The sequence below is a fragment of the Thunnus thynnus genome, chromosome 20 (genome assembly GCF_963924715.1).
Source record: "Thunnus thynnus chromosome 20, fThuThy2.1, whole genome shotgun sequence".
Classification (NCBI taxonomy): Eukaryota; Metazoa; Chordata; class Actinopteri; order Scombriformes; family Scombridae; genus Thunnus; species Thunnus thynnus.
The window spans coordinates 22,530,766-22,554,258 of NC_089536.1; the positions used below are offsets into that span (position 1 = coordinate 22,530,766).

The following is a 23,493-nucleotide window of genomic DNA, read 5'->3' on the forward strand; positions in this document are numbered from 1 at the left end:
TGCATTTGTGTTACACATACAGTATATTAATTTACAGAGACAGTTGCAGTGGGGGTCTTGAAATGATATTATGCAGGAATAATAACAGTTAAATGCTTTTTATAGAATGTTTTAATCTGCACTTTGCACAGCACTTCAGAGTTGTTATATAGTAGGCAGTAAAATTAACAGTGTAAATATAACACTAATCACATACATATATAAAACTAAAAAAGCAACTTCTCAACTCAATTTCATTCATTTGTATTCACACTGGCATGGCTCTAGGACTGGTAATGTCCATAATTTTAGTCCAGGCTGAAATATTTTAACAACTATTAGATAGATTGCCATTAACTTTTGTACAGACATTCATGGTCTGCAGAGGATGAAGCCTATTAACTTTGATGATCCCCTGACTGAAAGTGCCATCATGAGGTGACAAAATGAGGAGACATCTTCAAGAATTGTTAAATGTCTCAACAACTACAGGACAGATTACAGTAAAATTTGGTACATACATTTATGCTCCCCCGCAGGATGAATCATAAGAATGAATGAATTCTTAACTTTTCATATAGCACCATGATTAGGTCAAAATATCAGTTTGTCCAATACTTTGGTCTATGACCACATACCTGGGAAATTGACATTCCCACCATTCTCAGCTGGACTTTGGTGCTAATTAATAAATGTTAGCATGCGAACATACTAAACTAAGATAGAGAACATAGTTAATACAATACCTGGTAAACATCAACTTGGTAGTATTACATTGTGAGCATGTTAGCATATTAATGTTAGCATTTATTTTAATTACTTTGCCTAAGTACTCACAGAGCTATTAGCCATTTGTTTCAGCAAGCTTCTCTTCTTGCTACTCCAGTGGCAACATTTTCTCATCCTGCCAGTTTAGCCTAGCAAACATTACCAAGGTGAAATGCTTCATGGCTGCATCTATCAGCAAAGGCAGCCAACTGTGACGTCTCCCACTTGTTGGAACTACAGACATGGCTTTCCTGAGCACTACCATGTGAAATATGTGCGTATCCTACTGTGGCTGGTTATCAGGATTGTGCAGAATTAATTTTGAGGATAATTAGTATGCTGAAATAAGTATGATAAATATATATCAACATATGCCTGGAGTGGGAAGCTGATATTTTTCAGATTACTAATTTATAAAGTTAAAATAAAATAAATTTGCGGTTTTGCTGCAAGTATTCTAAGATACTATGTAAGTCTTTCACCAGCTTAGTATAAAGTATTTATGCAGTGGATAGTTTGAATATGAATTACTGAAGACAAATAAAAAACTAATTTTACCCTGAGCAAAAGCACATATGTGTAAACAGAGGTACACGTGCACACACACGCACACACACACACACACACACACACACACACACACACACACACACACACACTATCGACATCCTCTCATTATTATTGGTCTGTGTGCATTGGTGTGACTGCATGTCTGGATGAGGCCTGCAGTGCTGCAAGCCTGAGATAAGAACCAGCCAGTGTGTTGCGTGTTAAGCCAGGTGGGATAAGCTAGGTCTGTATGTCCTGCCAGAGAGGGAGCAAGTGAGAGACAGAAGCCTTAATAGCTGGGGAACCAGCAGCATTGACTCACAAGTCCTCATGGTGTAACACTGGAACATAAATTCTGCTTTTACCCCCATCTTTTACCCAGATATTCAGCCAATATCACACCCAGGCCCAAACACACATACAATTAAACACTCTGGACCTCTCAAACAAATCATCCAAAAGTGCACTAATCTATTCCAAATTTAAATTGGCTGCCATCCAAGTTGAATCTGGTCCATGGTATGTGAAATACATAACAATAACAATGCTGATAACCACGATAATTACCCTGTAAATCTTTCACACAGCTCTGCCGTAGTGATTTATACTGTTCCGCTGCTAATATGTTTCGTTTTGCAGTCAACATTACAGAATTCCTAGTAGCTAGACACTCCTTCCAACTTTTTTGACCTAGCCGAATAATTTACATCTGTGGAGCTACTGGAAACGACAGAGGAAACCACTCTCAGTCAATGAAGCCTTACTTCCTCAGCATATTGAGAACCATTCATGTTCCCTGATGAATTCTTGATGATGAGGCCTTGGCCAAGAGGGGCTAATATGCAGTTTGCCGCCTGATGGCTGCTGCCAAGCAGGCCATAAGGTGGTTTGGCTGTGACTGAGGGAGTGAGGGAGGTCTAATGGAACAGGACAGTGGCAAAAATGAGAGGGGGTGGAGGGGGTAATGAAGGAAAGACATCAGTGGTAGGGCACAGAGCCAAATGCATAGCAATCTCAAGTCAACAGGTGCCCAATGAGCAGCTGGACAGAATGCTGGGGGAGCAGAGTCATTCATGTTTCTATTTTCTGCCCACTGCTATTCAAACATGACTCTACTGCTGCGAGCATTGGGGACAAGGAGTGACTTAAGCCCCTCAAAGCCATATAACTTGCAATACATAAATGATACAGCCTCTAGAGGAGGATAGACACACATGAATACATACTTAAACCCCCGTGTGAGCACACTATCATCATATGGCTCAAACATTCATGTCCAAATTGCTGTTCATAAAGGAGGTGAAGATTTATATCCTTTATCTTTTTTGCCCAGTGGGATATAACTTGAGTGAGATGATGTAAAGAAAAGGGCGGCATGAAGGCAGTTTAAAGTTCGGGTTCTTCAGCTCAGGATATGACTTGGTAAAGCAGTCAAAGCATCAGACATTGAACAGGAAAACTAGCTAGGTAACCTACTTACAAGTTGGCAAGCCACTCATGCAATCACTAAACTCCTCCCCTCCTTGATCAATCATAGCTTAGCAACTATAACTAGGCACAGCAGGCCAATCAAGGGAGACCTTGACAGGTGCAAAAGTTACTACACGGGACATGGCTTAGCAAACGCTCAATTAAAGCAGCTGCCGATAACCATTGCTGCAGCCACACACACACTTTGCTGTTGCTTGCTTCTATGGCTGCCACTGCCATTCATATAATGTTTCAAAAGCCCCACCTCCGCCGCAGCATCCACCTGAAGGCTCTGAGTTTATCTCGCGCTGGGGGGGAGAGCCTAGACACCAAACAGAAATGCTGTACATATTCTGCATTTAAATATAATCTATTCCACGTGAGTTGGATGACTGTCATCACATTTTTATTTAAATATTGTTAAATTCTGATTGGTGCAAGAAATTGCACATTATCTTTTTCCAACTGAGTGCGCCCACTTCAAACCACTCAGAAGAGCACAGACAAAAACAGATGTCTCTCAATTGAAATGACCAAAATTGTTGTAACTTTGGCAATAAATTGCATTAATTTAGAACCCCATAGCTCATAATAAGAAGCTGATTGAAAAAGAAATATTTTCAGGGCCTTTAACCAAGAGTAAGAAGTAGGAAGAAATATAGAAACTGAGGAGAGAACAACAGCAAGAGAAAGGGTGATAGCCGCAGAGTACAAAATTCAGAGGGAATCTACTGAGAGTGGAGTTGTAAAGTGCAGACCTCCACCAATGCTATAGAAGCATGAAGATATGCCAGCTCCATATGATGGATTTTCAACAATAATTCCACTATTAGGAGATGCACACATCATAATGAGCTGAGGTGAAAACAAGAACTTCCTCCAACTCTGCAGGCAGAGGTAATAAAAGGCGTTAAATGAAAAGCTTACATATCATAAGCTATAAACAAGGAGAACTCATTCCATTCATCGTTTGCAACTCTAACGCTGGCAGTTAGGACTGTCAGTCTCAGGGGTCTGTTTCCATGATGTTAGGATTTATGCTAACCTGCACACGCTTGGTATTTTGGTGATTTGCCATGAACTTTACCGTGCCCAAGTGGGACAAAAGGCACAGTGGGGTGAGTGTCAGTGTTACTAAGGTTTTGTATTGCTTGTTTAGTCTCGCCAGATTAAAAAAAGACAGCGCAAGGTGCATAGTCTACTGTGCTATTTTGAGCTGCAGCTATCCAAGCCATTATCCGAGGAGTTACATTCATATTGGATGATTCTGAACCTCATGATTTCTGCCCAAGTGCCAATGCTGGATGAAGCATATCCTTTATGTAGTGATGCAGACAGTGCGTGAAGGTCATGGGCATGTAGCAGGTCTCATGTAAAAGACTTAAAAAAAAGAATCTGTGCATTTTTAGTTGCCTAACATTAAGCATACCCAAATTCCCTTACCATAACCCTACCATAGTCACCATGTGAGATGTGTTGTATTACTATAACACAACACAACTGATATTGTAGAAGGTGAGAATGTTAAAAATGTTGGCATTGATTGCAAAAACATTATCTCCAGTTAACAGAGATGTGCTGGCAATAGGGTTGAGCTATCCAGGCTTATCAACACTTATGAATATTTTGGCCATGATGACTTGTATGAATTTCATTGATCACAGAATCATCAGTATGCACCGTGTGTGATGTGGTGTGACAAAAATCAATGTTGTCTCGCTTTCTTTATCTCTCGCTTTCTCTTTGTGATCAGCAGGACTCACAGTGGGTGTTATTGTGTAGTCTGTACTCTGACTGAATCGTCAACCTATTCTTCTGTACGGCAATGTCAAACCACAACGCAACAAAAATGAAATAAACAACAACAGCAATGACACAAACACAAATACTGAAATCTCTCATGTGAAAAAACAGAGAAAGAAAAGAAAATCGTTCCCCTGAACTGATGAAACATACACATCAAAATCCTTGTTGATACAGTTTCCAACCGACTATTGTAAGATGTCAGGCTGGAATGCATTTAGTTTAAGACTGAAGGTTGGAAGCACCAAGGTTATTAAATAACTAAACATTTTCCAATAATAATGAATTGAATTACTGTAACAAAAAAAGACACAAAAACAGATAGCATAGATAAAGCATCTCTGATGGTGTTTTGTAACCAACAGAGTTAATACGAAGTGATTCACTGGTGCTGCTACCAACAGCTGAAGGATTAGTTTGCTATGTGAGCTACTGAACCATTGCTAAGCCATTTAATGCACTGAACAAACAAATTATGAGCCAAAAATGACTCTGCCCACATATATAAACAGTTCTTTACACTGCTCACCAGCAAGCGAATTGTTGAACATACTGAGCCAGTCACACAAGATCACATCATAGAGTAATATGATGGATCAGCGCAACATGAATGATTGCAATAGAGATCCTGACAGTATTTGTGTTCATTGTGGCTGTTTGGATTTTAAAATACCATTTTCCCGCCAACCCAGTGTATTCCTTAAAGAATCCTTCTGCATTGTGCCCTGAAGTCTGTTGAATAAATAGTTAACATAACTAAGCTCATTAATCCTCTGTGCATCATCGAAAATGTTTCTCACCCAGGAAAGTTGTTTTTAGTAAGAGGAAAGTAAAACATTCAGACATTGATTGATCATACAGCTTTGCTCCAAAGGCCTTTAGGTTTAGCATAAATTAAATCAGTATCAGATTTATTCATTAAAGTAATCATGAAAGCAAAATACCGTATGTGAACTGCAGCTCTGATTGCAACATTCTGTAATAGATAAACACAGTTAAAGAAAGATGTTGAATGAAAAAGTGTCTATCATTCTCTTTCAGCTATTTCATGCCAACAGTAACAGCAGTGTAGAGTGGGAAAAGTCTATAATGGAGCTGCTTCTGTGGGGCAACTTGTATTCTGTATCTTTTAATGATAGACCTCTCACATTTACTGGGCAGGGTGATGCTAGATGTTCCAGTGAGTGAGTCCTGTAAATCCAATGTGGAAAGAGTGACGTGAACATCACTTCAAACAGCATCTGCTCGTGCTAACACACACACACACACACACACACACACACACACACACACACATTTAGTTGAAAGTACCTGTACATTCCAGTATATCAGCTAGACATGATGTCAGATAAACTGTGGTGTTATATATAGTATGTTATGAACTTTTAGCCATACTTTTAGTGTGCATCAAGGGATTACATATTGGCCATCACTTTGGTCCAAAATGAAATATCTTAGCAACTACTGAAATTTGATACAGACATAAATGGCTCCTTCACTTTTCATCTAACATCATCTTTAGTCAATTTGCCAATTTTTGTGTCCAACAGTTGCATTTATGACTAAAAACCTAGAAACAATTTTGTGTTTAATTTTAATTAGCTAATTTTAACATGCCAACACATTAAACTAGAGGGTGAACATGGCATTAAACCCGCTAAACACCAGCATATTAGCATTGTCAGTGTGAGCATGTTGGCATCTCAGCACCACTGTGCCTAAGTAGAACACGGAGCTGCTTGCATGGCGCTAGACTCTGTCAAACAGTTAATAGACCATGAGATGTGATTTTTGTGGTTGCTGTGAACTGTGTATTAGAGGGAGACTTTGTGTGGCTAAAACACATCTGAGTCATAACTCCAGTTCTTTCAACTCCAAATTGTATTGAATATCAGGGAGGATAAAGGCACGAGTCAGTCACTGTGCAATAGTTAATGCCAGAGTGATTTGATGTCTTTGGGAGACATAACGATTCCATAAATGTTTGTGTGGGAGGAGGGAGAGGCAGACAAAACGAGTGTGCTGAGGAAAAATAAGATTTTGAGAGATATATAAGTGATGAATCAGAGAGCCCAGTATGCAGTTCAAAACATCAGTTAATTGTTCTTTCGTTTAATTCTCTTCTGATTTGTGAACAATGTTATGTATTGCCGTTGAACTTAAAGGAATGGTTCGACATTTTGAGAAATATGCTTATTTGATATAAGATTGATACCACTCTCATGTCTGTACACTAAATATGAAGCTACTTCCAGCAACCAGTTAGCTGTTTCCAGCCTTTATGCTGGTCTACATGTTTAAAATACACACATGAGAGTGGTACCATCATATTGAGTGTTGCTAATGGAATATATGTTTCAAACACTAAATAATAGGTACCTTTGTTCAACTAGGAAAATTCCAGACATGAGTCCAGCTAAAGGAAGTAGAGCCAGAAATTAGACCAGTGCAGCAATACCCAACATCATCATCATCATTAATACTTTGTACACCCTTTTTCCAGTTGTATCTTTGCAATTTAGTTTTTCATTAACAGAAATAATGACAGATCCTTTCTTTTATTTATTATTTATTTTACAATCTCATGCAGTGATGAAATTAACTGAGCAATATTAAACTTAAACTGCATATCAAGGACAAATATTATTCAAATCAATATGGTGATCATCCATCTTAGCCCTTTTTTTCTTGTCTGGAGTGTTGATTATATTATCATGCTTTTTTGCAGATGTTGAAAGAAACAACCCCCTTTCATTAATGAATTGCTTCACTGAAGTGCAGCAATCAGTAAATGAATTAATATGTCTGAGGTTTCCGTTATTGCACTCCAATTTCATTTCACTTAAGAGTTCCTGTGATCAAAAGGAAGCGTAGCGATATGTACCTGTTCTTTGATTGAAATGATCTGACTTGAACCCCGCTGACAGAAATAGAACCAGAAATTAGATGGGTCCTAAATATATCCAGCAGCAATACCTAAAATGACTAATGTCAATTGGCATTTCATTAATTTTTTTCCAGTTTCTTATTATACAGAAGGTACTGTTGTTGATTAATAGTTGATAATGTTCGATGTGAGAAGGCATTGCACACACTAGCATTTGTGCATTTCAAATCGAGAGACTGTTGGTTTACTATTTATGTAGTGGGAATGATTCTTGTGAAAAAGAGGGATGATTACTGAATGAATGAATTTGCATCTGACCCATTTCCATTTGATTTGAATAAGCAAGAGGGAGTTGTAATATGCAGACACAGTTGCATAAAAGTGAGCTGTGAGAGGACATTTAAAGTTGTGATACAGAATTAGACCAACTTTCCTCAGGCAGGATGATGTACGGTGCTTTCACTCGTAACCCGTTCTTTACGACAAACTTTGGTGACTTTGTCCATTATGTTGGTTTTGTCGGGGCTGGTGTGAAAGCTGGCAGCGTGATGCAGAGTAAAGAACTGGACCGAAACTGAAAAGGATGGTCTCGGCTTGCTTCCACACAGACTCGGGTGCAGTTCTGTGTGGTCTGAAAGCAAAACAGACCACAGGATTTTATGATAGTAGATATGTGATTTTAGAACGAAATAAAAAGCTAAACTACCCGTCAATCCTAAAAGTGAGAGTGAACTGTCAATGACAGTGATCTTATAAGCAATCTGGGTAAGCGGCATATCTTTTTTTTTAAATTCAATTGTTTAACTGTGATCTTGAGAATTGAGTTGCAGTCTCGAATTAATAATGCTCACCACCAGATTTTTTTTTCTCTCATATAGCATGTTCACAGCTGGGTTATTACAAACAAACCCAGAGATGTAGGCATGAAGACATATGGACTGACAAGTAATTCATTGATTGGACATGGACCCATGAGGGGAAATCAATTTGCTGTGACTGACAGCGAGCCGTGCAGCACTTAAGTGAACCTGATGTATATAATTATCTTCAGTGGCATGACAATGTACTCATGGAGAAATACACTAAATGATTAGAATTATTAGTTGAGACTGCAGCTGGACCTCGTATATCATATAGTGTATATATTGTAATGAACTGATAGAAATAGAACAATAAAGATGCATTTTGTATCATAATATTAGGGGGAGGGTCACTATATGTTGCGTTTTACTCACTAACTGCTAAAAGAGGACACAAGCTCGACAAACCTCTATTTTGATGTCTTTTTATTTTCTCATTGACCATGGAAAAATCCCCATACTCATGCATATGTTACCATGGTTACCAAATGTTCTTGCACAGATATAGGCTATACAATGCTTATAGCCTACAGATGGAAAGATCCCTCTTTTCAATTCACGACTAGCAGATAGATTTAATCGTAGTTTATCTTTTGAATTCATGCTGAAATGACATAACTACTCACACACAGTCCTGTGGTTGGTCCGCACAACTTTTTTTCAGTGGTCTTGTTTAGTCTGCACCAGAGTTATATTGACAGATTTCCACACCTGTCCACATCAAAATCAATGGATGAGTTGGTAAACCTATACTTGTGCCCTGGACCCCATTGCCACAGCTCTGCTCAAATCATACATCCCCATTCTCAGCCCCATGATCACTCAAACTGTCAACCTCTCCCCTCAAACTGGTAGTGGTCCATCTGCCCTCAAGGTCACAGTCATCCGCCCCCACTTCAAAAGCCCACCCTGGACCCAGGATTGAGCCTTCTGCTCTGCTGCACTACACTTGTGGAACAGCCTTCCTAACCATCTGAGGGCAGCATAGACCCCAAACTCTTTTTTTAAAAAAAGCCTAAAAACTCAAGCAAACCAAACTGCATCACTAAAAGCCAGGTGAGAATGTTCACTGTGCTCATTGCTCAGATGTGTCTCGGATGAAAGCGAGAACATAAACACAGAAAGAAGATCCCGAGGAAGGTCGTATCTGCCCATAATCAAGGAGGAAACGTACTTCATTGCTAGTCCAGATCAGACCAATATGCGAAGCGCACCTGGCTACAGGAGCCTTTTATCTCAAACTCACAGAGTACATCTTGTAGTTGGATCAGATCAAGGTCGGATCGCATTCCTAACACAAACAAACTGCTCCAAGATTCGTCTGTGACCACACCGAGACCACTTCCCCTTAATGGTCTCAGTGTGGTTGTTTTGGTTCACACATGCGTACAATTGCAGTGTTCAGATGTGCCCAAATGAATGACACAAAGGGGGAGAACCAACCAGAGTCCCATACAACCGCACTAAGCAACACAGGTTGAGAGCCCTTATGATAAATTTCTTTTCAATTCCAGTCTTACGAAGCACCCAGTAGGAGCCAGCCTTTGAAACTCTGTGATCCAACCCACATAAAATGTGGATCAGTATTTTGAGATAAAAGTTTGAGAAACTAACAACAAGAGATACATTTTCTTCTGTCTGAAAAAAACTCACATAGGGACATCTGAGTTTGATGCAAAGACTGTATTACGACTAGAAAAACTCCATTCTGGAGAGATTTGGTTCATCTGAGGCAGTTATAATGTCGTAATGCATGAGGATAAACTATGTTTTGGTATAAAAATGATACCTGAGGGATGATGGCAGTGAAACCAAAGACACCTCAGACACTGTTCACAGCTAATCTGATACTGCCAGGCAATCCTGTTAACCATGCTCTCTAAATCACACTATAATGATGTCTTTGAGATTGAATACTGTGTATATATATATGTGTGTGTGTGTGTGTGTGTGTGTTTGGGCAATCCAAAATAAACTATGCATACCTTCCTAAATGCACACAGGAACTGATAACTGATTCTTTTCTATTTTTACCCGCATGCTGTTTCCTAACAGTACATGCTCTTTAAATGTTTGTGTGTGTGTGTGTGTGTGTGTGTGTGTGTGTGTGTGTGTGTGTGTGTTTAGAGCAATTACAACCACAGTATTAATAGGCACGCTGTGTCCTGTCTCTCCCTGATAGATGTGACTGAGCTGTTCTGGCTGAGGAAGAGGAAGAAAGGAAAGAAGATGACACAAACAGCAGCAGACCCTGAACTCTTCATCACCACAACTGTGAAAGAAGACGTAGCTGCAGTTCAATACATGTGGACACAATCACATGTATGAGCACCAGCGGAAACGGAACAAGAAGCCAGGAGCTGCTGCTGTTTGAGACTGTGTACAAAGTAGATCCCCTCATGTCTGTATTTATTTGTCGCTCCCAGAACTTCTTGTGACATGAGGGAAAGACTTTTCAACTTTTATGCTAACTCTAATGTTTACCCCCTCCTTCTCACGGTGCATTGTGTGGGCCTGCATGTGAAAGTGTCTCTGAAATTGTCTTTTTTTGGTGATTGAGGGCAATTGTGTACACAGTAACAATAGGGGAGTAATGCTGTTGACGCACAAGTGAGGTAAGGACAACAGTATCGAGCCATCAGTGGTTTGATTTACAAAAAAAGATTATCATATGGTAATGTCAGTCGAGTCTGGCATGTGATGTTTTTAATTCATGACGGATAAAAAGTGCATGATTGCTGCAGTGGTAGCAGATGATTGCTTTTGGAGGACATACTGGGACATACCTTTCTTATTTTAAGGGCAAAGCAGTGTTCAGGCAGACAACAGCACTGCATAAAAAACACACAGCCCCCCTCATTCTTTTGAATGGGATCACTGCATCGACCGCAGAGTCGTCAAGCAAAAAAGTTGAAGCTGGCACAACTCTGCTGATTACATAAAAGCAAGCACACAGTCCTGGTAGATTACTTTGGCCCCATTTACACTTGTCATTTCATGTGTCTTCAAGTATCTAGATAAAATCCATATGAGATTTAGAACACTTTAATTTAAGTTTAACCACATATACGGTATGTGTCACAAATTTGATTGCAATCTATGTTGATTTTTCCAGACCCAGACTAGCCGCAAATCAGGTTTAACTCTACTCCAGTCCAGATGGAAGTGGTAATACACTTGAAGCTGTTTGGTTTCTGCCAAAAATGGCAGAAGATTAAAGGGGCTATATTATGTACATGTCCAGGTCTATATATTTCATCTGGGGCTCTATTGGAATATCTTTGCATGGTTTACAGTTTAAAAATACTCTGCAGCCCCTTAGTTCAGCATCTGTCTTCAACAGGTTTTTTTAGCTCCTGTCTCTTTAAGGCCCCCCTCTCGATGAGCCCACTCTCTTCTGATTGGCCAGCTTTGGAAGCATCCCCTCAGACTTCCAAAGGCTATGTCAACAGACCATGCAACAAACTACAGGCTATACAATAGAAGCGATACAATATGATACGATGTAAGAAAATGGTGAAAAATGGAGATCACTGTTTCCCAAAGCCCAAGGTGACGTCGTCACACATCTTTTTGTGTCCCAGTCAACAGTCCATATCCCAAAGATATTCTGTTTATTATCAAAGAAGACAAAAAACCCCCAGAAAATATTCACACTTAAGAAGCTGGAACCAGAGAATTTTGACATTTTTTCTTAAAAAATGACTCAGAATGATTAAATAATTATCAAATTTTTTTTTATTTTTTTTTAGATAACAGATAGTTATTCCATCCTCCAAACACGCATGAAGTGACTTAATGTAAATGGGGTCTTTATAATATGAATGCCAGATTTCTGCAGTTTACCTGATGATCGTCACAACGACAGATGTTCATCACCGTGATGACTTTCAAGAGTCATAATTAATAGAGTCCGATTAGCCTTGATTACACATTGATCTATTGGTCAGACTTTCTAGATTACATTATAGTATGTCTCCAGTGCCTGAAGAAACACTATGCTACTAACGCAGCCCCTTGTACTTTTTTAACGCAGTGCTGTTTTCAGTCTGAACTCCCGGAAGAGCTGGGGATATTCTGTTTGTTTTTTTTTTCTTATTGTCAACAAATCCAATGGAAAGACCAAAACCAACAATGAATTGATCCTATGTGTATTGTCTATACAGTAGACTGACAGACCAAAATTGCCATCTTTGGAACCATACCTTTAGCTCAGCTAAAAAACGATTAAAAATACATTAATGAGCCACACTGTTGCACTGGGTAACAGTCTTCAATGTTCCTTCATTACCATAAACTTAGGCTCTGTAGTTTATTTTGAGTCAATCTCACATACTCTTCACTGTCCTGGTGCTGTAAATAATTACTTATTAGAAAATATGTACTAATCCGCAGCTGAAAGTAGTTAGCTAAAAACTACAGTGCCCGACTGTTTTAGGAAATTATTGAGGCTTTTTAAAAATATAATGTTATATGATAATATATCTGAGACCTGTTTTTAAAGATTTATGTCTTCAGTTGGAAAGAATGTGTTTGAGGCTGAGTGCCACAGACAGTGTGGGGAAGTCGTAAAGTATTAAGAGACAGACTGACACACATTGTGGGTTTGGTCTTTTCATGAGATTTGTCGAGAAAATAGGGAAATATGAAATAATGCCAGCCTTGTCCTCACCTTGCTTTGAATATTTTTAAAGAAATTGTAAAAAAAAAAAAAGAAATCAAAATTTAATATATTGGTTGAGGAAAAAAACAATTTCCCCCGTATAAATATTGTTGCTGGTGTATTTCATCTGATGTGTTTCATCCGTTTACAGATATTTTAATTCCTTTTGCATGTCAATATTGCTATTTAATGCTACTGTGCAATACCACAGATTTCTACAACATCCAAACTAAAAGCTGAAAAGCCGAACACGCTTTTTGTGTGTTTTCTCAGATCCGTTAGGCTCCTCTGAGACCTCTGGTGTCATCCTTGACCAGTTTGATCATGTTATGGCTTCAATTTGAATACAAAAAAGAATACAAAGAGCGTAGGCAGAGTTGCAGGTAGGAGCCAAGTTGTTACATCTCTATTGATTGAACTCCCAGAGCAGCAGGAGACAAGCTACAAACATTGCTTGAATGATGCATTTTTAACCATTGTATCCTCTGAAGAAATCGTGTTCTTGGATTTGAGAGGATTTGTATGCAGGAGCTTTAAAAATTGGTGAAATTTACACAGATCTCACCATGGGATCTAAATATGTTCAAAAGCCTTTAGATGTAGGCTGCTGGCTTTGTATACATGCACACTGTACTGTATATAGACACGTGAGAAACCAACACTGGCTATGCTGATATATACTGGAGTAAAGCCAGATTTCATATGTGACTCAAAGTGATTGAGTCTCCCACGTTGTAAATAAACCAATTTACACAATATCTTTTGGCCATTCAACTGCCTGTCAGCCAAAAAGAATGAAAAGGTTTGGTTGCTTTCTATCCTCTGTGATGGAGCAGTAGGTTACTTGGAATACAAGAAAATGAGTGATAATCCTAACAGTAGTCCTGAGCCTCATTCCTTGCATCTGAATAACTGAGCTGTAAATCTTACATATACTTTAAACGCATACAATTTGGTTTGTACCTGCATTGTCACGGATATAAAACAAAACTGTAAATTCTACACCATGTAATGTCCGCATTATTATTCATGCAAGGCCTTGTGACACTGTTTCATTAACAACCATTAACAACAAGTTGCATAACCAGTGACCTACCATAACCTGCCCAAGAGAAATCCATATAATTACATTTATTAGGGTGGTTGTGGCTCAGCAGATAGATCAGGTCGTCCACTAAAAGCAGGGCTGGTGGTTCAGTCCTGTCCACATGTCCTTCAGGGGGAAACTGATCCCTGAGGGCACTGAGTCCCAATGGACAGGCCAGCACAATGCACAGTAGCTCCAAAGCTATTGGTGTATGAGTGTGTGTGGGTGATTGAGAAGTACATTGTAAAGCTCTTTGTCCATGACGGTAGAAAGGCGCTTTGTAGATGTAGTCCATTTATGCAGAGAACTTTTGAAAACCACCTGCACAACTCAACACCTCTTTAAGCGCAAATTACATGCATTTCAATTTATCAATTAAACTGTTTGTTGTAAATCAATTTCTACTTTATCATAGATTATAATACATTATTTTATACAATAGATTTGGCTTATTTGATTTAGAGGAAATTGTCCTCTACAATGGACCAAAATCAGCACTTTTGTTCTGCTGCTGTAACTTACTGTTTTTTTAAAAAATTGCAGATGTTTCATCCAAACCTTGTTTAGTTACATTAATTTCCATTATGCTCCTGAGATCTCTGAGTGAGTCAGCATCATCATGACAAGTTAGAAGCCACCATATCAGAAAGCTGTCCGGCTATACATTTTAACTTTCTGAAAGAATTGAATCTCTTCATAGTGTGCTTTTTTTAAAAAAAAAAAAAAAAAAAAAAGAGAGAGAGAAAGAAAGAAAGAAACACAAAGAATGAGAAAAGACATACAGTTAAAGGTACCCTGTGGAATTTTCTACCAATCTATGGAGCAATGTTTTGACAAGTGGGTCCCCTTTTTGTTTGCATCATGCATATGCACAAGGACACATGTGAAAGCAACACAATTCACATCCTATTGTCTGTTACACACTATTCTGCTGACAAACAACAAATGAAGTAATGTCACAAAAAAAAGAAAACTGTGAAGAGAAAAGAATGCTAACAAGCAAACATAGCTGTAATTATTGCTGGATTTGTAGGCTAAATGTTTTACAGGAAGGACATGCACTCAACACAGTTGGTAGCCTATTTTGGTGAGAAACACCGCACTGTTTGTTTACAAGAAAACTCCATGGGGTACCTTTAATCTCAGGCTGTATTTAGTTATTCTTGATTACTTGGAGGCAAGAGAAAAAAATAGCACTACGGTTAGAAAACCCTGCTTGGCTAATACATACAGCAGACACAGAGCAACTATCCTCCTATTGACAGTAACTGCTTCTTCTTCACCAGTAACTCATGTTCTTAAGCTCTCTGCCATTTTGTTGCTGAGCAGGTAGAGTTCTCTGTCTGAGCTTGTTTGCTGGAAATGACTACACTTTAATTCAAGGTGACTGATGAGAGCGGACACTCAATCATACTATGTGTGGCAAAACCCAAATGAGCTAAAGGTTGCACAGAGCTGCAGAACCGATTGTTAATGAAGAATAGCATCAGTGCTAAATATATTGTTATAACAATTTTCCAGCTTTTCTCTTCAAAATAAAACTTCCAACTAATAGTTAATGTCATATGTGGTTAAATTAAGACCCACTCGTCAATCAAATCCCCTTCAAGCCAAAAATAGTTACAGAAGGAATTTTCCAGTCTTTCAGCCAGGTTTCCCAACAATGTTGCACAATGCTTAAGCTGGTTTTTTCAGCTACCATATATGGTTTATATCTCTACCAAAACAATTTTGGGCTGCATGAACAACAGGCTTAAGAACACCTCTCCATGCATGTTAATAGTCACTGGGGACATTCAGCTTGAAACTGCTAATATTTGCTGCAGACAACTCTTTAGTACACTGAGTAAATCTAATCCTATTTAATTAGGCTGTATTAGGAGAAAATAAAGGAATAGACACACAGTCGGGTCACGAGGGTTTTGTCTGCCCTTGGCTGATGTTGTATTTATCTTTAATTGCATTCTCCCTGTGGATGACATAATACCTGGAGCTATAGTGCAAACTGATGCTGTTATTCTGTTATAACTAAAGACAACGAGTGATGTAAATTATGTGCGCTCTTATTAAAAAACCTGTTTGACCTCTCTGACTCAGTGTCTCTGTGTCCTTGGTAGAACAGATGTTAATCTCTGTAATTAATTGGGTTAATCATAATTCTTATTTTACATTGTACCAGTGAGGGGTTATCTGAAGAAACCCGCTCAGCATCCATAATGGTGCAACAAAAAATGTCCTATGAAGTATTCTTCATTATCACGTATCCAGCCAAGATGTGCTGACGTCTGACTGGAGAGAAGGAAATAAAAATCACAGAGAAAAGCACAATTGCTCTGAGAGAGACTACGAAATGCAGAAACAAATTTGAAGATGATGATGAAAAAAGAAAATGAGATGCAGCAATAAATCACACTGCATTTATTCTCAGTCATTGTAAAAGAAATTACAATAAAAAGTAGATAAACAAGAGCTGTTTTTGTTTTTTATATATTTGTCAAGACTGTGTCACTGGTTTTCTTTTCCTCTTTAAGAAACCATTTGTTGCCATGTTTCTGCTACATGAAAAGAAAACCAGAGCAGATGTGAAACCTTCATGCTTAACAATGGTGCTTTATGGTGCCATCATGTCCGTTCTGAAAAAAAAGGCAACTCTAAGGCACATCCTTACCGGCAGCAAAACCAGTCTTTCCCAAGGCCACTATACCTGGAAACACAATCAGGTTCTCCAGCAACTGGCAAACATCCTGGTGCAAAAGAGAATTGTTGCCAATGCTCTATCTCCCCAAACAACTGGCACACCACTACCCTCGTACCAGCAGGACGACTCCCAAAGCTTCCACTACAAGGAAGGAAGCAAGCCTGCCACAAGCTCATCTTTCCACCAGAGATCATGACAAACATGATATAACAAATCTCAGGCCAGAGCTGGTCTTGTTGTCTACCTTACTAAGGGCTCTATGCATTGTGGAGCTAACCCTGTGTCTAGACAGCACGTGTCACGTCAGTGACAACAGTGTTCACGCATCACTGAAGTGACTGTCTATACTGGGTCCATCTTGTCTGTGCACTTCAAAGCGTCAAGCAGCAAAGGAGCAGCCAAACTTGCAGTGTGCAGTTTTCCTTTGATATGTGTGAGTATTCCTGATCTATTTTGCCATCAACACTGATGCATATGGTTGACACTTAAGTTATTCATAATTTTACACTGAACCTGACAGTGACACGGGCTATTTTCATATTTTAACCTACATTATAAAGCCAGAGGCTACTGTTTACAAAAGCAATTCGTCTGTCATAGCTATAAAAACATATCATATTACCATAGCCTTGTTATAAACCAAATATAAAACAGCCCTTAAAAATTATTTCATTTTAAACAATGTGGAAAATAAGTTGAGGGCATCATAAACACATAGAATAACTATTTACATGAAATAATAACTATTTACATTGCAAAATATACATCGAAGGGCACTACACAGCATTAAAAAAGATATTAGGCACAGCCTTTACAATCTCCCACAGTCTTTGCTTAAGTCCTGTACTTCCCAGGCCCACTTGGGACTAGCAGTTGCCTTGTCATAGGTTCTATTGGAACACATGGGTAATTTACAGAAGAGGTACTGGGAATTGGCTGGAATTTATACTGTTGCCAGTGCTGTAATGGAGGTGGGTGAGCAGCAGGAACTTGGGCAAGGGTGGAGGAGGATGACTCAGTGTCATCCAGCAAATTTAAAATCCTGATTTTTGCCTCATTTTACCCTCTCAGTCTACCTGGTTTAATATTGGCACCAAACTAAGGACAAAGTAGTATTTCTTTTTCTTTCCTCATCATCAGCCTGTTGTTCACTGGGGCCACATACAGAGAGATAAAGAGAGACAGAGAGGTGTGTTTATATATTTCATTATGTTATATTCTATATTGTACAGAATTATGATTACAAATAATTTAGTGTTGCAACTCATAAAGAGCACATTTACTTTCTTGGCTGCAAATAGGGCAGCAGGGAAGACATCACCTAGAAGTATGGCCACTCTTTCTGTGTGTCTACCCCCAACCCACTTGGCAGGATCTTTTTTGTGGACAGGTGCATCTCTGAGACACTTCCATCTAATCTTGCAGTCAGCTGCTGAAAGTGAACAAAAAAGTGTGAATACACGCATAATTAACTCCCCCCCATTTTTCCTCTCTAGGTTCATTGCTACAGGAGTCATTTTGGAGCCTTGCTTTCAGCTAATGACTTGGTGTTCAGACTGTAGCAGACTCAGTACACCTGGTGTGTGAGGCCATAGAAACATTTATGAATATTGATCTACCTAAGCCAAATGAAGAGACATGGAGTAGCATTGCAGGTTTTGGGAGAATTGGAACTTCCCAAATTGCCTTGGGGCAATGGGTGGATGGAAAAAATGTGCAGATGCAGACACCGTCTCTGTCAGGCAGCAAGTTTTTCGACTACAAGAAGAAATTTTGTTGATGCAGACTATAAATTACGGCTGATAGTGATCCAAGTTGGAGACTTGCGGAGGATCCCTTCATGTGCCACCAATTGCCCTATGCCTGGTGCAGACAGACTTGGTGATGTGCCATTCACCATAGTGGCAGACACTGCTTTCCCACTGAAACAGTATCTTATGAGACCGTACCCTTGCCACAACCTCACAAAAGAGAAGAGGATGTTCAGCTATCGGTTGTCTCAGGCACGAATGGTGGTTGAGAATGCATTTGGCATCAAGGTGGAGGGTATACTACCAGAGAATCAAGCTGAAACCTGACAGAGTGAACACACTTCTTATGGCTGCTTGCATCCTCCATAACTTCTTGCTGACACCAAGTGACTCACAAAGACTATTAAATGAAGGACAGCAGATGGGGATGCAGATGCGTACTGTCAAAAACATGGGGGGAAATGGGGGCTAAATGGCTGCCTTTGATGTAAGGGAGATCTTGTACATATTTTAACTCACCACAGGGCAGTGTGTCATGGCAGGACAGTATGATAAAACAGGTGAAATGTGTTGGCAAAGGGACTGGTGACTGCTCTAAATATGTAAATAGCATTATGAGTAGGTTGAGTTTAAGTTCTGAATGTCATAGTTTTTCCTTTTGTAATAATCCATATTGGCAACACTGTTATCATTTCATGCCTTCTTTTGTATTGTCATAGTAAAATCGTTCTGTGATTTGATCAGAGTTATTTCTTGTGTTTGTTATATTTGAAATTGGCATTTACAAGGCCTGTACATTTTAGTGATACTTTGTGACATTACTGTTAGTTTCTTTGCTTAACTGAGGGGCCACAAATAAGTTGTGTACATGATATTCACAGAGCCACATACTCTGAATGGACGTGATGTCAGTGATGTCAGTCCTTATTTGATAGCGTATGTGTGGGCCTACAAGTTTCATTTATTTAAGTTAGACGGGGCAGGGTACAGCAACATAAAAACTCAGTATTTAAACAGTGAATCCTGAAATGCGTCAAACATAACAGCAATCAACATCGTAAGTGAAGCAGAATTTAAGAGCATAAACCCTAAAATAAATAAGTGCTTGATAACAGGTGTTACCAGACAAGCCAGACAGTTTAGAAACTGACGTCTAATCAGCATCTATATAACATATATTGTAAGAAGCTGTGACATAATTGCCTTTTGTAATCAAGCTGATGCCCTGTGATCTGTGCACACCTGTCTGACTGCTATGTAGGCTAGGTCGCTAAAGTAATAACGACTTTCCATCACAAAGGTACTCAGCTGCTGCTTCAAGCACTGCTGCAATGGCATTCTATGCCACATCTTTCCTGGTATTGTCTTTGTAGAATGGGTTCTTTGGGTCGTACAACACTTTGTACGTCTCCACTTCGACAATCAATTTCACATTGTCCATGGTTGATTAGGTTTGGGATTCTGTGCTTTTTTCACCCATCCCCATCCCCTTTATTGCACATGCTGCAAAACAGGTGTGTGTGTGTGTGTGTGTGTGCGTGTGTTGGGGGGCAGCTTTCTCTGAGCCTGGGCAAGTAGGCCTTCATTATTTTGACCGCTAGATGATAATCTCACATTTAGACAATGTTTCCCCTCATAATCCTATAGTCTCTGATAAAGTTTGAGAGAAGAGAGAAAATCATAAGGAATCAAGAGGACCCATAAATAGGCTCTTGTCTATAATCAAACAATGATGAATGTAAATTAGGCCTATGTCAATTATACTTTTCGAAAAATTTTCGATAAGGATTACACAACACATAAATAAACCGCAATAATGGAGAAAACAATGCCATCAGAAACAATAAAATCATAGACCAAGGTCACATAATAACAGGAAAATGAAGATAATGTGATAAAAGTTTAATTATTACAATGATAAAACCTTAAAATATACAGTAAACTGAAGTACACCCATGCAGTTTGAAATAACGGATAGCCTAGGTTGCAAAATGTAGATAACTATATTTATTCAGTGCCTTTTTATTGGGCATCAAACTTGTGTTTATGCACATATATATATTGTCGAAAAAATATACTTGTCGCGCAAATAGATGCTGCAGGTTGTGGTATGCCCATGAGACACAAGCCTGCATGGAGCTGGTGCAGACAGCTGCATTTATTGCAATGAGAGTGTATCTGCTGTGTCTGATTTGCACGTAAAAAACGTGTTTGATATGCTTGCTGTCAAAACACAGGGTAACTGTGCCATGGGAGGCCGCAGTGGGTGAAGCGTATGACCGTCAAAAATTGAAATACACATATATATCAGCTGAAGCTGTGCAGCGAGGCTGAAGAGCATGAATGCTCCCAGTGGAGGTGGGTTGCAAAGGTTTTGTGGCCAAATCAACCACCAGGCTCCTGAAAGAGAAAGGAGTTTGAGGGGGGCCCTACGGCAAGCCAGCGGGTTATTGTTGGAGGCTGCAAGGTGACTATCAACATATACAAAGGGATAAAAGCAGAGGGGGGCGCACCTGAGTATAATCCTCTAAGTTTTGGAGAAACCGGGTCACATGTTTTCGTGATATTGTCCTTAGATGGATGGAGTGGACTGGAGCTAATATGATGTACATGTGATCCCAGAGTACAGGGACTAGCCATAGCCCATAGCCTGTAGATTTTAATCATTGGCATTATTTCTTTGCCTTCACTTGATGTATTGGTGTTGTCTTAATCATGAATACCCAGCAGCATGTAAGGAATTTTAGATATCTGTCAAATTAATGTGATGGATGTAAATGTAGCAATAGTTAATGTGATTTATTCAGATTGTATATTATGACCAGATGGAAAACTAAAGTATATTTCTGATGCCAAGAGCAAAGATATAATTAACATGAAAAGCCATATAAGCCTGAGCAGCTCCAGCATATCACTTTTTATCACGAGGCATTAGCAAAACAAAGCGTAACAGATAAATTTACTTCATGCAAAGTGTGCTCAACTTTATAGCACAAAGTGCTGAGTGCTCTCTCTCTCTGTCTTTGCTGAGTGCAGTCTTTTAACTGGCATCCCAAGGGATACAGTGCTGATCAGCATTTCCGGACCATGCATGCTCTACAGTAACTTTACAGGTCTGAAGCAGAAAATAGAACAAAATTAACTACATCTGATCAATGTAATTTGGATTCATAGGGCAATGGCTTTGCTGGTTGTTTGCCTGGTTCAACACCTCCACATGCTATAGTTACTATATTCACCGTTAATTAACCTGCAAGCAAAGAACTTATACCATTAAAATGGAGCATAGCTCAATATTATACTGCAATAAGTGATATTGACAGCCAATCCCCAGTGGAGATGAGCAAATATTCAGCTACAGCTCTAATGAGCTACTTTAAATTGGTTACTAGACACACTTCATCACCATGCTGGGCACAATACATGCACTCAGGCAAATAATCTATGCCCTCATATGTGTAACTATAGTACACATGAGGTTAGGTAAACTTGCAGGTACACGTGATCCAAACACATGGCCTTGAGGGTTTGGTGGTCTGATGTGGGAGCTAAAATGTTGTTGGGGAAAACAACTAAGTAAATTAATGCTCACTCCTCCTTCAGTAACTCAAGACACCCTTGATCAAGGCTTGTAACCTCGAAGTGTTTCATGGAGCTGCTCTTCAGATAAAAGGCTAGGGCTTTTAAAGTCTGTGTAAAGGAAAATGAGAGATTTCTAGTGGCTCTTTGATATAGAGGGGTGACTAGCATAACATTTCCTGCTGTCTGTCAGCTGGCCGGCCAGCCACTGTCCTCTCAGCTCCCCAAGCGCTGCAGCTGACAGACGGCTGCTTCAGTGGACAGAGATGCTGAACGCAGGTCGAGTGGGGAGGCTGCAGAGAGGCGGAGAGTGCGGATGGACTGTTGTGCTCATATGAGACAAAATTGTTTTTCCACTCATGATAATGTAAGAGGTGCAGAAGTGACTCTACAGCTGACCATTGCTCTGAATTCCACCGTATTTCTCTTATTGTCGTCGCCTTGGCAATGCGCATCCATGAATATAGGGTGGTGGAGCTTCTGAAAGAGCATGAGGGGAGGGGTGTATTTGTTTGGGAGTTTAGTTCAAATATCAACAATCTTTCTCTGTAATGACTGTTTCTACCTTTAATGTGTATAAGGCTTATCAGACGCCAAAACACTGCACAGCGGTTTATTTTTTTGTTTTCTGCTCAACAAAGAGTATTTGTCCAATTGCTTAATTGTCCAATATAACTGTCCAAAAACTTCCTAACAGAAATGCAGAAAAAGTAGATTTAACCGAAATGTGGAAGAGAAATGAACTAGTCAGCTGATTGGTTGATTATTTATAGTGAGTGTACAGACTTTGTACTGCATCCCTTGTCTTTGTTTCTCTCATGAACAGATAGTCATCCACAAATGCACTGAACAGCAGGGTGTTAATCAAAGGATTTTCCTAAAAAAAACAATGTATAGAAAACATATATAAACATATAAACAATGTATAATCCCTCTCAATCATCACTTACGACCCACTAGAAGTGTGTGGCGGTGTATGTATCTACAGACACCCTGCCCTCTGCCTGTATTTTCTTATTAGTTTGCTGTGCTGGGGATACTTCTGGGCATCATCCTTTGGGCAGTGGCTGTGTAGCGCCCAGCAATGCACGGTCTGAGGTCGGGACTCGTAGAGAAGTGACCAGGTTACATTGCTGTCTTCATCTCTCTCCTCTGCTCCGCTCCCTTTCTCTGTGTCCTGGATGTATAAAGAGAGGGCAGAGCAGAGAGACCACAGTGGACAGGATGATGCTCTGCATTCACACAAAATCTGGCAATGCTGCACCTTCCAAAACAATCAGAAAATGTTTTATTTGTGTGACTCACTGCTTTGTTCTCGCTACCGCCACTCCCTCTATTCATTCACTACACAGAGACTCTGCCACCACTGCTCTCTCTCTCTCTCTCTCTCTCTCTCTCT

General features: G+C 39.5%; 1 protein-coding gene and 1 long non-coding RNA gene across 2 annotated transcripts in view; both read left to right on the plus strand.

Annotated features, from left to right (window-relative positions):
- LOC137171982 (urotensin-2 receptor) overlaps positions 1-16,158 on the plus strand; it is a 61,785-nt gene extending 45,627 nt beyond the window's left edge. The window contains exon 4 of the mRNA XM_067576221.1: positions 10,499-16,158. The gene's annotated coding sequence lies outside the window, so the exon portion shown is untranslated. The remainder of the gene's footprint in view (positions 1-10,498) is intronic.
- Positions 16,159-16,481: 323 nt separating this feature from the next.
- On the plus strand, positions 16,482-19,253 carry LOC137171983 (uncharacterized). Its single transcript, XR_010924852.1, has 2 exons — positions 16,482-17,197; positions 18,261-19,253. It is a non-coding gene; the product is annotated as an uncharacterized lncRNA (long non-coding RNA).
- Positions 19,254-23,493: the final 4,240 nt, after the last annotated feature.